The sequence below is a fragment of the Echinops telfairi genome, unplaced genomic scaffold, assembly GCF_000313985.2.
Source record: "Echinops telfairi isolate 266 unplaced genomic scaffold, ASM31398v2 ScPeMD7_7475;HRSCAF=8513, whole genome shotgun sequence".
NCBI lineage: Eukaryota > Metazoa > Chordata > Mammalia > Afrosoricida > Tenrecidae > Echinops > Echinops telfairi.
In genome coordinates this window covers 19,586,019-19,591,568 of record NW_022111379.1, presented here as the reverse complement: position 1 = coordinate 19,591,568, position 5,550 = coordinate 19,586,019, and positions in this window count along the sequence as shown.

The window sequence follows — 5,550 nt, the reverse complement described above, 5'->3', positions numbered from 1 at the left end:
TGTATGAGTATTCCAATCTTTCCACAGCCTCTCCAGCAATGGTTATTTTCTGTTTTCTATTTATAAAATCGTATCATCTGAAAACAGAGGTTTACTTCTTTGCCAGCGTAACCTCACCTCACTGCCATCGAGCTGATTCTGATTAATAGCAACCCTCTTGGACAGGGTAGATAGCACTGCTCTGGTGGGTTTCTGAGACTGTAACTTTTACAGGAATAGAAAACCTCTTGTTTCTCCTGCTGGTGTAGTGGTTATGGCTTGGCTACTAACTGCAAGGTCAACAGTTTGAAACCACCAGCTACTCTGGGGGTGAAAGATATTGCTTTCTACTCATGTAAAGAGTTACAGTGTTGAAAACCCATAAGGAGAGCTCTGACCAGCTCTATAGGATCAGCATGAGCCAGAATTGATTCGATGGCACTGTGTTTTGCCAATTTGGATGCCTTTAATATATTTTTGATGTCTTATAGCTCTGGCTAAGACTTCTAGGACTATATAAAATAAGAATGATGATAAAGGATAATCCTGTCTAGTTTCTGTTCAGAGGGGGAATGCTTTAAATTTCTCTACATTGAGTGAATTGTTGGTCATTAATTTTGCATTAATAGCCTTTATTTATGTGAGGAATTTCCTTTATATTCTATTTTTATTAAGTGTTTTTATCAAGCAAGAATACTGAATTTTATTGAATGCCTTTTCTTCATCAATTGATATAATCTTATGGCTCTTTTGTTTTACTTAGTATGGTGGGTTAGATTATTTTTCTAATATTGAATCATCCTTGCATTCCTGGTATGAATCCCCCTTGATCATGTTTCTTTTCTTCTTCTTTTTTTTTAATGATTTGTTGAATGTTAAATTCTGAGGTAGTTAGTTTATTGTGCTAACCTAGCCAATAAATACATGTGGGGTTAATTGAAAGGCGGAGGGATAAATGGCTTGGTGAGCCTCACCTTTCTAGTTCTCAGGTCTTTTGCTTTCTGATGGTCAGACCAGGGAGCAGCTGCCTTCGCCAGTTAACTGCTTCAACTGACAAGGCTCATTTTCTGCAAGACATCCCTGAGGAGAAGCCACATTGACCTACCCTGATGCAGCCCTGGGTGCTGGATCAGCCGTGTGGAAGAGACCCCTGCCAGCACTGAAATGTTTACACGTTCACTGATTCGGCTTTCCTCCTGCAGTTGGCATCATAATGTGAGTTTTGTGAGATGGAGGAGGACTTTGTGGATTGGTGTGGGACATATGGGTTAATGGGTTAATGTTGGACTTGTGGGCTTGGGCAGCACTGGGTTGGGATGTTTTCTTGATGTGCACTTAACCTTAATATAAAACTCTCTCTTATACATGAGTTTCTGTGGATTTGTTTCTCTAATGTACCCAGACTAGCACAAATTGTAAAAATTTTTGGCAAAGTTTAGTATCTATGTTCATAAGGGATGAATCTGATGATGTCTTTACCTGGTTTTGGTATTAGGGTTAGACTAAATAAATTTGGTAAGACATTATACTTTTCTATATTCTGTAATAATTTGTGTAAGATTGGTCTTCACTCTTCTCTAAAAAATTGGTTGAATTTCTCACTGAAACCCTGTGGTCTGAGGCTTTTGATGCTGGGAGTTTTTTTAAGTCCAGGTCAATTTCTTCTTGTGTGTCCTAGCAAATTTTCCCTTTATTCTAGGTTAAAAAATTATTGGGATACAGTGTTTTTGTAATATTGTGTAATTCACTTTTTATTACGGTTGGCCCTGTTGTTATATCACGTGCTGCATTTCTTATTCATTCTATTTTTTTCTTCTTCTTTTCCTTTGTTAATTTTGCCAGTGGTTTATTAGTCTTGTTGATCCTTTTGAAGAACCAATTTCTAGTCTTGTTGATTTTTATGTATGTTTTCAAATTTCCTGATTAACTTACTTTCACTCAAATCTTTATTATTTCTTTCTAGGGTCTGAGGGTTTGTGTTGCTGGTCTTGTTCTTATTGTGGTAAGTGTTGTGCTGAGGTATTTACTTTAGCTGTTTCTTCCTTTTTGATGTCTATGCTTATTACTATAAATTGCCCTCAGGATACTGCTTTTGCTGTGTTCTTAAGATTTTGGTATGTTATATTTTCATTCTCATTTTTTCCCAGGACTTAAAAAAAAAAATCATTTTGCTGGGGGCTCTTACAGGTCTTATCACATCTATATATCCATTGGGTCAAGCACATTTGTACATTTGTTGCCATTATCATTTTCAAAACATTTTCTTTCTACTTGAAAGATACCTTGGTATCGGTTCCTTATTTTTTTATCTCTGTCTCTCCCATCCTCCCTCCATCATGAACCCTTGATAATTTATACATTATTACTATTTTTCATGTTTTACACTGACTGATGTCTCCCTTCACCCACTTTTCTATTGTCTGTCCCCCTGGGAGGGGGTTATATGTAGATCATTGTGATCTGTTCCCCCTCCCTGCTCCCACCTTCCCCTTCCTCTCCTGGTATTGCTACTCTCATTATTGGTCCTGAGGTGTTTATCTGTCCTGGATTCCCTGTGTTTCCAGCTCTTATCTGTACATGTTCTGGTCTAGCCATATTTGTAAGGTAGAATTGGAGTCATGAAAGTGGGAGGGAGGAACAATGAAAGAACTAGAGAAAAGTTGTATGTTTCCTCCATGCTATACTGCAGCCTGACTGGCTTGTCTCTTCCTTGTGACCTTTCTGTAAGGGGAGGTCCAATTGTCTAGAGATGGGCTTTGGGGTCCACTCCACACACACCCTCATTCACATTGATATGATTTTTTGTTCTGGGTCTTTGATGCCTGATACCTGATCCCATTGATACCTCATGATCACACAGGCTGGTGTGCTTCTTCCATGTGGGCTTTGTTGCTTCTCGGCTAGATGGCCAGTTGTTTATCTTCAAGCCTTTAGGACCCCAGATGCTGTATCTTCTGATAGCCGGGAACTATCCGCTTTCTTTACCACATTTGCTTATGCACCCATTTTGTCTTTAGCAATTGTGTCGGGAAACTGAGCATCACAAAATGCAGTTTAATAGAACAAAGTGTTCTTGTATCAAGGGAGTACTTGAGTAGAGGTCCAATGTATGTCTGCTACCTTAATACTTAACAGATAAATATATGTACATAGATCTATTTCCCTCTCATTATATATAAATATATTTACCTGCCTGTATTTCGACCTCTATAAATGCCCATTTACCTCTTAGTTCTTTCCTATTTCCTTTTTCCTGCTGTCCCACTATCATGTTTGGCCTCATTCGGGTTTCAGTGATTCCTCTTGGTTACATTGCCCTTGTCAAGCCTTACCAGGCAGCCTATGCCTTCCTTGCCATCGATTTTTAGATCACTTGTTGTTCCCTTGTCTCTGGGTTTATTAACACTCATTTCCTTTCCCCCCGCCTCTCCTTTTCCTGTGTCCACTGCAGAGACAATAATATGCACAAAAACAAGACAGAGCAAAACCAAACAAAAAAAACAAAACAGCAACAAATACATAATGACAGAAAAAGAAAAGCCTATAGAGAGTTCCAGGTCTGTTTGTTGCCGTTTAGGAGTGTTTTCCAGTCAAATATAATGGGGTACCATGCCCTGGCGCCAAAGTCTATTTTTGGTATTACCCAGGGACTTCGTTCCTTTGCTCCTCTTATTATTTTGCCTTGGTGTGGTGGGGTCAGATCGGGCACAATTCCCACACTGTGCCTCCAGTGTTGTCCCTTGTAGCCTGATAAGTCAGTGAGGGATGTTAGGCCTCATGGTGGGGCCAGCCCGCTTTTCCTCTCTGTGCATTGGCTGCTCTGAGCAGGAATATCGTCCTCGGGGCTTGGTGAGTCAGCCCAGGACATTTTTAACTGCTCTCTGTATTCTTTATTTCTTCAGTTATACCGTGGTTTTTAAGTAATTGAAAAGTATTGTTGAATTTCCATGCCATTGATTTTTTTGCTTGATATTTATAATATCTAATAATTAGATTTTTTGCTTGATATTTCTAATATCTAATAATTAGATTTTTTGCTTTATATTTCTAATATCTCATAATTATATATTTCTAATATCTAATAATTTTTTAAAAATCTTTTTATTGGGGGTTATACAACTCTTATCACAATCCATACATATTATTGATTTTTAATTTTATAGCATTGTGATGTGAAAAGATACTTTTTCGGATCTCAATTATTTTACTGTATTGATGTTTGCTTTCTAGCTTAACATGATCTATTCTGGAATATATTCCACGAGTTCTGTTACAAAACAGTGTATATTGTGCTGTTATTGGTAAGTGTTCTGTGTATTTCTAAGAGATCAAGCTGATTAATTGTGTTGTTTAGTTCTGTATATGTTGATTTTCTTTCTAGTATGTCTGCCTCTGCTCAAAAGCAATGTATCAACATCTCCTACTATTATGGTCTATTTGCTTCTTCAGTTCCATAAGAGTTTGATTTATATATTGTGTTTTTAGGTCCTTTCAGAAGGTGCATAGATATTTATCTTGGTTATATCTTCAATTATGGCTTTCATAGTTATATAATGCTCTTCTTTGTGTCTCATGATGGATTTTGCTTTGATATTTATTTAGTCAGAAATTAATATTACTACTTGTGGTAATTACATAATCTTGTGTCAATTTGAAGGTATTAAGAGTGAAGGAGTAGAGTCCAGGCTGTCAATCAGGTCACAGCCTGATGATGCCTCTGTGTTGGTGTTACCTTCTCATGAGGATTCTGGGAACTTCCTCTCTCTCTCTGTCTTCATCTTCCTGTTGACAAGCCACGCAGAGACGTGCTTCACTATGTTGCTATTGAGACACCTAAAGAGCTGGAGGAGCCATGTGGAGACCCCTACCAGGGCTGAGATGCTTCCCTCACCACTGGATCCACAAGACTTTTTACCTACCTGCCTGTAATCTTCCACTATGTGACATCATTGCATGTGCTGTGTGAGTCTGAAGAGGAATTTATGGACTAGTATCAAACATCTGGGCTAATATCAGACTTATGGACTTTATCTGGACCAGACTGGCATGTATTCTTAATATACAAATGATATAAAGCTCTCTTTTACACACATGAGTATCTGTAGATTCGTTTCTCTAGTTGGTCTGGACTGAAGTCAGCTAAAACAACATCAGTGACTGACTGTGGTACAGACTATGACTTGCTCATATGCAAATGCAGGTTAAAGCTGAAGAAAATTTTAACTAGCCCATGAGAACCAAAATACAGCCTTGATTACCTTCCATCCGAATGTAGAAATTATCTCATGATTATATTTGACACATTGAACACTAATGACCCAAAACTAGAAGAGTTATAGGATAACATCAGAAACATCATAAATGAAGAAACCAAAAGGTGATTAAAAGATAGGAAAGAAAGAAAAGATAAAAGTGGATGTCAGAAAAGACTCCGAACATTGATCATGAGTATAGAGTAGCTAAGGCAAATGGAACAACCGATAAAGTAAAAATAAAAACTGAACACAAAATTTCAAAGGGCATCTTGAGAAAATATAATACTATAATGAACTGTGCAACCATTTCTTTTTT